At 43.2% G+C, this 10461-nt stretch overlaps 2 non-coding genes across 2 annotated transcripts; both read right to left on the minus strand.

Moving 5' to 3' along the window:
• Positions 1–2101: 2101 nt before the first annotated feature.
• On the minus strand, positions 2102–2239 carry LOC119926030. The gene has a single exon (XR_005449948.1). It is a non-coding gene; the product is annotated as a small nucleolar RNA SNORA7 (small nucleolar RNA).
• Positions 2240–2758: 519 nt separating this feature from the next.
• Positions 2759–2896, minus strand: LOC119926105. Its single transcript, XR_005450015.1, has one exon. It is a non-coding gene; the product is annotated as a small nucleolar RNA SNORA7 (small nucleolar RNA).
• Between the last annotated feature and the right edge of the window lie 7565 nt (positions 2897–10461).

Consider the following 10461-nt stretch of genomic DNA (forward strand, 5'->3'; position numbering starts at 1 on the left):
TTACCATCCCAGCTGGTGAACGAGGGGTCAATGGGAGTCCCCAGAGAGTGGGAGGAGGTGGAGTGGGGCTTCCCAAGCAATGTAATATATTAGAATGTTTTTCCACCCATTCAGAATAAGCTCTGAAAATATCTCCTCAAAAGAGATTTAGAAACATCCACCTATGAAGTGCACTGGCAGTACACTCACCAAATTGTAGACTTGACAAAAGTGTAAAATTGGACCTGCAAAGTACCTGAAAGGGAAATATCCTAAATTTGAGCTTTATTCTCCTGGTTGTTTCCCCCTCCCCGCCCCCCACCAGACACTCCCATAGAAATAAAGTCTCCTATGTGTTTAATGGGCCTTCCCATTGGAGGCCTTCCCAGGCTGAGCCCTCTCCTTCCTCTCCCCCATCTCCTCCTCTCCATCCCCCCGGTCTTACCTTCTTCCCTTCCCCACAGCACCTGTATATATGTATATATGTTTGCATGTATTTATTACTCTATTTATTTTACTTGTACATATTCTATTTATTTTATTTTGTTAATATGTTTTGTTTTGTTCTCCGTCTCCCCCTTCTAGACTGTGAGCCCACTGTTGGGTAGGGACCGTCTCTATGTGTCGCCAACTTGTACTTCCCAAGCGCTTAGTACAGTGTTCAGTACTGTGCTCTGCACACAATAAGCTCTCAATAAATAAATATGATTGAATGAATTCCCTCTGTAATAGTTTTCAGACTTAATATGGGAGGAACTTTTCACAAAAGGCTCTTTTCTTGACTCTCAATCTTTAGAATAGCAGTGCTATCTTTGATGTTTTGGAGGAATGTAAATTAACAAAATACTTTTTGTCTGAAATATGTGTTTTTAATGAGCTATGAAAATTCCCATTTTTGAACCTTAGTCAATTTTGAGCAAAAAGATTACAAAACTTCAAACTTCAACTTTTTCAATTCCTTGGGAAGGAAACAAGAAAGAAAAGTCCTTAATTAAGCATTCTTTCAGGTAGAAAAATGGTGAAGATTTTTCTCACTAATATCTGCTCCTGGAATCCCCTGTTCCAAATCAGCTAATAAAAGAAATATGAAAAAAAACAACAGGAAAGTTTAGGAAGAAAGCCATAGTCAACAAGAAAAAAAGGATCTGGTAATAGAAGGAGCTTTTAAGACAAAGAGGAGAGAGTCTTATATGGTTTAATTCTGCCCTCTCGTCTGCCTGGCAAAATTATTGCTACATTCTTATTATCACCCATGCCCATTACCCTCACCATTTGTTCCAGATTTTTAACTCCTTTCTCAAACTCCTTGTTCTCCTGCCCCCCTCTACCCTTGCCCCTAATGACCTGGCTACCTACTTTACTGAAAAAATTGAACTACCAGGCATGATATCCCTACGGTCTCTCCTGCTCCTCTACAGTCCCTCCTTCCTCCTGCTCCTTTCTCAGCTTTCCACTCTCCCATCTTTTCCAGCAGAATCTAAAGAGATCTCCTGCCTTCTCTCAAAATCCACCCCCTCCACTCATGCAGACGACCCCATCCCTTTGCACCCTGTCAAAATACTTGCTCCCTCTCTCCTTCCCCCCCTGACTGCCATCTTTAACAGTTCACTCTCCAATGGCTTCTTCCACATTGCTTTCAAACATGCTCATTTGTCCACTATCCTAAAAAAAAACCCTCCCTTGACCCCACAGCTCCCTCCATTTATCGCCTCTTCTACCACCTACCATTCCTCTCCAAACTCCTTGAGTTAGTTGTCTACACCCACTGTCTCAAGTCCCTCTCCACCAACTCTCTTTTAACAACTTCCAATCTGGCTTCTGTCCCCTTCACTCCACAGAAATTGCCCTCTCAAAGGTCACAAAGGTCTCCTTTTTGCCAAATCCAATAGTCTCTTGTCCTGTCTTATGCATTTGAGTCCTTTCCGACCCATAACGACACCACAGACATGTCTCTCACAGAATGCCCCGCTCTCCATCTGCAATCATTCTGGTAATGTTTCCATAGAGTTTTCTTGGTAAAAATATGGAATTGGTTTACCATTGTCTCCTTCTGTGCAGTAAACTTGAGTCTCTGCCCTCGACTCTTTCCTGTGCCACTGCTGCCCAGAACAGGTGAGTTTTGATTTGTAGCAAATTGCCTTCCACTTGCTAGCCACTGTCCAAGCTAGGAATGGAATGGGTATGCTTCTGCTTGACTCTCCCTCCCATAGCCAAGACTGGTAGAGTACCAGAAACTCCCCAGGTGCGACCCTGAGAGGGGCCAATGGTCTCTATACCATCCTAACCCTATTCAGTCTCTCAGCTGTCTTCAACCACCACTTCTCCTGGTAACATTATTTGACCTCAGCTTCATTGACACTGTCCTTTCCTGGTTCTCCTCCTATCTCTCTGGGAGTTCATTCACAGTCTCTTTAGGGGGTTCCTCCTCTGCCTCCCACCCCCTAACTGTGGGTATCCCTCAAGGTTCAGTTCTGGGTCCCCTTTTATTCTCCATCTATACCCACTCCCTTGGAGAACACACTCACTCCCATGGTTTCAATTACCTCCTCTAGTCTTGTCTTATGCCATCAAGTCATTTCTGACCCTTAGCGACACTACAGACACATCTCTCCCAGAACACCCTGCTCTCCATCTGCAATCATTCTGGCAGTATATCCGTAGAGTATTTCTTGGTAAAAATATGGAAGTGGTTTACTGTTGCTGCCTTCCGCGCAGTAAACTTGAGTCTCCACCCTCAACTCTCTCCCAAGCCACTGCTGCCCAGCATGGGTGAGTTTTGACTTGTGGCAGATTGCCTTCCACTTGCTAGCCACTGCCCAAGCTAGAAATGGAATGGCTAGGCCTCCACTTGACTCTCCCTCCCATAGCCAAGACTGGTAGAGTACTGGAAATTCTCCAGATGAGACCCTGAGAGGGAACTCCTCTATGTAGACAATTCCCAAATTTACATCTCCAGTCCCGACCTCTCTCTATCTGGGCAATCTCGCATTTCCTCCTGCCTTCAAAATATCTCTACTTGGATATACTGCCATCACCTCAAACTTTACATGTCCATACGGAACTCCTTATCTTTCTACCCAAACCCAGTCCTCTCCTAACTTTCCATCACAGTAGACAGCACTTCCTGTCCCACAAGACCATAATTTTAGCATTATCCTTGACTCCTCTCTCTCATTCAATGCACACATTCACTCTATCATTAAATACTGCCAGTTCAACCTTCACAACATTGTTAAAATTCATCCTTACGTCTCCATCCAAACTGCTACTACATTAATCCAAGAACTTATCCTACCCTGCCTTGATTACTCTAACAGCCTACTCACTCACCTCACTGCCTTGTCTTTCCCCTCTCCAGTCCATACTTCACTCTACCTCCTGGATCATTTTTCTACAAAAATGTTCAGTCCATGTTTCTTCACCCCTCAAGAACCTCCAGTGGTTGCCCATCCACCTCTGCATCAAATAGAATCTCCTTACCATTGGCTTTAAAGCACTGAATCACTTTGCCATCTCCCAACTTACCTCACTTCTCTCCTATTATTCAGGAAGCACACTCCACTCAATTGCCAACCTACTCACTGTACCTCCATCTTGCCTATCTCTCCACCCACCTTGTGCCCACATCCTGCCTCTGACCCAGAACGTCCTCCCTTTCCGTTTCCAACAGACAATTACTCTCCCTGCCTTCAAAGTCCTACTGAAGGCACCTCTTCTCCAAGAGGCCTTCCTTGTCTAAGCCCTCTTTATCTTTTCTTCCACTCTCTTCTGCATTGCCTTGACTTGACTCACTCCCTTTATTCACCACCCCACCCCCAGCCCCACAGCACTTATGTACATATCTGTAATTTATTTACATTAATGTCTGTCTCCCCTTCTGGACTCTAAGCTCATTGTGGGAAGCGAATATGTCTGCTATATCGTTGCCTTGTACTCTCTCCAAAACTCAATAATAATAATAATAATAATAATGGCATTTATTAAGCATTTACTATGTGCAAAGCACTGTTCTAAGCGCTGGGGAGTTTACAAGGTGATCAGGTTGTCCCAAGGGGGGCTCACAGTCTTAATCCCCATTTTACAGATGAGGGAACTGAGGCTCAGAGAAGTTAAGTGACTTTCCCAAAGTCACACAGCTGACAAGTGGTGGGGCCGGGATTTGAACCCATGACCTCTGACTCCAAAGCCTGTACTCTTTCCACTGAGCCACTCTGTCTCTCTCTCTCTCTCTCTCTCTCTCTCTCTCTCTCTCTCTCTCCATATATATATACATACTTATACACAAATGCATAAACACACAACACTAATTCATTTTCTTCTATTGTTGCTTGTGTTACAACAGCCACTCACACTGGTAAAGCAGGTTAAGCCCTAGATTATTATGATCTGGCAAGAACTGTCATCTTTCCCATACGGGAACAACTTGGAAACAGCCCAGGTGTGGGCAATTCTATTAATGTGCTGGTCTCCATTCCTGTCCATACTCTACAATTTTTCCCAGATCTCTAGCCTATAACTTTGGTATTATCATTGATTTCTCTTTCAACACAAATATTTAGTTGGTGGTTAAATCCTTTTGGTTCTTCCTCCACAGCATTTCCAGAATCCACTCCTTTCTCTTCATCCAAGCAGTCACAACACTGGTCCAAACACTTGTCTTATCTCAGTTTGATTACTGCATTATTCTCATTGCTGATCTCTCTGACTCAAATCTCTGCTCTTTCCATTTCACATTTTACTCTGTTGCCCTGATGCTTTTTCTAAAATGTCATTCTTCTGAAAACCTCAAATGGTTACCTAATCCACTCAGCATCAAGCAGAGACCCCTGAGATCTTGTTTTAGTAGACTTGTCTTTCGAACACCAGTTCTAAGAGGACATATAAAACCACATCCAGGCTAGAGGGAAGCCCCCCTTGTGGAATAAATGGAATGAAAAAGGCTCACAATTTATTGCAGTGTGTTGGAATGTGGATAAATGGAGTCCAGGGTTCAAAGATCTTTTCCCAATTGAGCCAGTGTCTCATTTCCTCACATTTGCAAGCAACCCTTTTTTTTTCCTGTGGAGTGTGAAAAACATCCCAGGCACATCCCAAAACTGCTGTAAATAAAGTGCTATGAAAACTATACCACCAAGATAAATATAAAGGTCTTGAAAACACCAACAGCAAGATTCCAGACTGAAAAATAGCATTAACTTCACTATTGTTATTATTATTATTATTATTATTATTACTATTATTATTATTATCTGAGTGCTTTCTATGTGTCAGATGTTCTATACACTGGGGTAGGTACATGCTAATCAGGTTGGGCATAATCCATGTCTCATATGGGGCTCACAGTCTTAATTCCCATTTTACAGTTGAGAAAACTGAGGCACAAAGAAAGAAATAAAGTGAGTTTCCCAAAGTCAAGCAGTAGACAAGTGGTGGAGTCAGGATTAGAATCCAGGTCCTGCTGCTTCCTTTCTAGAAAGCACCGATAAGTGCTCAGTGGCATGAAGTGAATCCAGATTAATTTTTGTGGCTCAAAAGCCCCTCCAAATGAACTACCAAAGTTGAATGTTTAATTTTTTTCACTATCTTAAAATAAAATTAAAAACCTTTGGATTTCCAACCCTCCCATCTTCAGTCCTCAAGGCCTTTTAAAATGGGATGTTTGTTTTATGAAGGATGCAAGCTACAATATTTCCCTTAATGTCCTTTTCTCTTGGTGCTGTGCATTTTATAATTATTCTTTTGGAAGAAAAATTGAATCCAAAATGCTAAGCTAGAATCTTTTTGTCATCATATTAGCAAGTTGTTTCCCAGAGAAGATTAGTCTAGGGTATTCAGGAAAATCTAAACCTATTATTTAAATCAAAGCCTAGAGCAAGAGCTAAACTTTATGCACGCATCTTCAATAATGCAAAACTGATGTAGTTGTTCATTAGCAGAAGTGGAAATCGGGCTATACGGATTTATTAATAATGCAAAAATAATAATAACTAAAATATAAACATAGAGACTTCTAAACCAATTACCATGGACAAGTATTTGTGGCTCTCAGGGCAGCAGACTTTGGGTCTGGAGTGTAATAAGATGGCAGGACCTGCTAGTTTTCTTGAAGAGATGGCCCTGATCCAGATCTTGGAGGAAAAGGAAATTTGTGTCCCTTAGGGCTCATCAGTGCTGTTTTTACTCTTGGGCTCTCCAATTGTCTTTCTCCCTCTTCCCTATCTGCTCTCTGTCCATTCCAAGACAATCTCTGATCTCCCTCCCCTGATCCACTTTTCCCCACTCTACCTTCACCAAATCCCACTGTACTCATGTACCTCAATATCATTTATCTCATTCTCCCTCTGGCCTGGAACTCCCTCCCCTTCACATCCAGAAGACCACAACTCTCCCATCTTCAATGTCCTCCTAAAATCACATCTGCTCCAAGAGGACCTCCCTGCCTAGGCCCTCATTTTCCCTCTATTTCCTCTGTTCTGCATCACTCTTTCAGCACTTGATATTCACCCCATCCTTAGCCCAGTGGTACTTTCATTCATTCATTCAATACTATTTAATGAGTACTTACTGTGTGCAGAGCACAGATTGTGAGCTTGTTGTGGGCAGGGATTGCCTCTCTTTTTTCTATATTATACTTTCCCAAACGCTTAGTACAGTGCTCTGCACACAGTAAATGCTCAATAAATACGATTGAATGAATGAATGTACTAAGTGTTTAGGACAATACAACAATAAACGGACATATTCCCTGCCCACAAGGAGCTTACAGTCTAGAGGAGGGTTCAGACAGATGTTAATATAAATAAATAAATTACAGATGTATACATAAGTGCTGTAGGCCTGGGAGAGGGGAAGAACAAAGGGAGCAAGTCAGGGAAATGCAGAAGGGAGTGGGAGAAGAGAAAAGGATTTGAAGGGGAGAAAGTAACTGTCAGGTTTGAGGAAGGAGGATGATCCAGACCAGAGATAGGACATAGGCCAAGGGTCAGCGGCAAGATAGACAAGATTGAGGCACAGTGAGGAGTGTGAGGGCTGGGTTGTAGTAGGAGAGTAGTGAGGTGAGGTAATAATAATAATAGCATTTATTAAGTGCTTACTATGTGCAAAGTCCAAGACTGAACTCTTGTCTTCCCTCCCAAACCCTGCCCTCTCCCTGACTTTCCCATCTCTGTTGACGACACTACCATCCTTCCCATCTCACAAGCCCGCAACCTTGGTGTCATCCTCAACTCCGGTCTCTCATTCAATCCTCACATCCAAGCTGTCACCAAAACCTGCCGGTCTCAGCTCCGCAACATTGCCAAGATTCGTCCTTTCCTCTCCATCCAAACCGCTACCCTGCTCGTTCAAGCTCTCATCCTATCCCATCTGGACTACTGCATCAGCCTTCTCTCTGATCTCCCATCCTCGTGTCTCTCCCCACTTCAATCCATACTTCATGCTGCTGCCCGGATTGTCTTTGTCCAGAAACGCTCTGGGCATGTTACTCCTGTCCTCAAAAATCTCCAGTGGCTACCAATCAATCTGTGCATCAGGCAGAAACTCCTCACCCTGGGCTTCAAGGCTGTCCATCACCTCGCCCCCTCCTACCTCACCTCCCTTCTCTCCTTCTCCAGCCCAGCCCGCACCCTCCGCTCCTGTGCTGCTAATCTCCTCACCGTGCCTCGTTCTCGCCTTCCCGCCATCGACCCCCGGCCCACATCATCCCCCTGGCCTGGAATGCCCTCCCTCTGCCCATCCGCCAAGCTAGCTCTCTTCGTCCCTTCAAGGCCCTACTGAGAGCTCACCTCCTCCAGGAGGCCTTCCCAGACTGTGCCCCCTCCTTCCTCTCCCCCTCGCCCCCCTCTGCATCCCCACCGTCTTAACTCCTTCCCTTCCCCACAGCACCTGTATATATGTATATATGTTTGTACATATTTATTACTCTATTTATTTATTTTACTTGTACATATCTATTCTATTTATTTTATTTTGTTAGTATGTTTGGTTTTGTTCTCTGTCTCCCCCTTTTAGACTGTGAGCCCACTGTTGGGCAGGGATTGTCTCTATATGTTGCCAACTTGTACTTCCCAAGCGCTTAGTACAGTGCTCTGCACACAGTAAGCACTCAATAAATATGACTGATTGATTGATTGATTGCAAAGCACTGTTCTAAGCGCTGGGGAGGTTACAAGGTGATCAGTTTGTCCCACAGGGGGCTCACAGTCTTCATCCCCATTTTACCAGGTGATTGAGTGCTTTGAAGTCAATGGTGAGGAATTAGTAAGCACCTGAACTCACTGTTCAAATCAAATAATAATAATAATGGCATTTAAGAACTTACTATGTGCAAAGCATTGTTCTAAGCACTGGGGGGACACAAGATGATCAGGTTGTCCCACGTGGGGCTCACGGTCTTAATCCCCATTTTTCAGATGAGGTAACTGGGGCTCAAAGAAGTTAAGTGACTTGCCCAAAGTCACACAGCTGACAAGTGGCAGAACCGGGATTAGAACCCATGACTTCTGACTCCCAAGCCCGTGTTCTTTTCACTGAGCCACGCTGCTTCTCTGCCCTATTTAAATTATGTGCCCCATGTGGGACAGGACTATTTCTGACCTGATTGACCTGTATCATACCCCAGCAATTAGAACAGTGCTTGACACATAGTAAGTGTAGTAAAAAATGGGGATTAAGAGTGTGAACCCATTGTGGGACAGGGACTGTATCCAACTCAATTTGCTTGTAACCATCCCAGTGTTTAGTACAATGCCTGGCACATAGTAAGTGCTTAACAAATACCATGATTATTATTATTATTATTATTATTATTAAATGACAAAACAGTAACAATATAATTATATACAGAGTAGTTCATTCAGTGTGCTCATGTAAATGTATACTAAACTTGCATAGGAGGCACTTTTTCCCCTGTGGCGTTCTAAACCAAGGCTCAGTGATTGGGCAAAATGATTTCCCATGACGCTACAGCATTTGTCCAACAATACCCTTTCCCCAGCAAAAATTTCCTTTAGTTGCAGCAATCTGCATACTTTAAATATGCTCTTTTAAAGATCCCTGCACAAAGAGGTTCTGTTGAAACAAAGACCTCAATTTAATTATAAAAAGGTTTCACTGTATTGAGTGTTTCAATCTAGATCAACTTTTTTTTCCTTCTGTTCCTTTACTACTCAATCTACTAATTACAAAAAGGTAAGGCAATATAACTTCTGAATTCTTATGAAGAATGTCTTTGAAAGCACAATATCTGGACGCCATATGAAGAAAAATCAACTCTGTCAAAAAAGGCAACCAATGTTGAAATGGAATTCCTAGTTCACATTACTCCATCTCAAGAGAGTCTTTTCAGAAGCTTGGAAGTACCAGAATCACCTTCATATTTGGATGAGATTTCACTTAATTCTACAAAAGTGACCAGCTTGATAATGAATCAATGAATAGTACTGAACAGATACTATGTGTAGAACATTAGGAAAGTACAATTCAACCAAATTGGTAGACAGGATCCCTGCCCACAAGGAGAGACACTTTGTAACTTCAGCAGCTTCAGATTAAAGGCAGACCCCATCCAAATAACATTTGCTCCTGCTTCCTTTTCCCATCTTAAAGGGCTTCTGTCAAATTGTGCTGCCCTTCTTAATGCTGTGGAAGATGAGCAGGAAAGAAAAACATTATAAACAGTTCCAAACGCGCTCCCCTTTCAGTCAGTCAGTCTTTACAGAAAGATGTTTTCACAGCAATTGGAGTTGCAACGCTGACGAATGGTTGCTGTGAAAAGGCAATTGTGATTTTTACTTTGAATTAAGCCAAGCTCTGGTTGAATTTCATCTTAGTAAGGTTGACACTAAATTGGAGAAGTTGTTCCCCTGAGGCAGGGCAGGAGAGGCAGAGAGGAGGCAGCAGCATAGAGGTGAGAGGACAAAGGAGGAATGGAAATAGGCTGGCACAGAATAAGGAGGAAACTGAGCACCCTGTGTTGGAAGATTAAATGGAGTCAAGAGAGGTAATCACACAAATCTGGTGGCAAGAAGGACAGAGTCTGTTCACTGTCCCTCCCCTTCCTTATCACCTCTCAGGTGGAACAGTATGGTTCATTAACTAGTACCATATAGTTGCCCCAATGCCACCAAACCAAGTGAACTAAAGGCTTGATACAAAGTGACCCAAAACTCCATTTCAGTGGGCACTCTGGGGCATGCAAATATTAGTCCCACAAGCTTCCAGTCCCTTCTAATCTTGCTAGTACACTTGATGTGTGTGGCAGGGGGACAGGCATCAGAGATTCTGTATCCCACACTCCACCCCATCCTCAGACAGCTGAACAGAGAACAATGAAGCACATGGGACAAACCAAGACACCTCCCCATCTCTTCAGGCAAGGAGGTAAAACCAGGAAAAATTTACCCCGCAATACAGCCATTCATAATACATGCATGCTTTCCTGAAACACCCAACAACTGTATCATGTCTGTACTGCTATTCACC

Source organism: Tachyglossus aculeatus, chromosome 3, assembly GCF_015852505.1.
Source record: "Tachyglossus aculeatus isolate mTacAcu1 chromosome 3, mTacAcu1.pri, whole genome shotgun sequence".
Taxonomy (NCBI): Eukaryota; Metazoa; Chordata; class Mammalia; order Monotremata; family Tachyglossidae; genus Tachyglossus; species Tachyglossus aculeatus.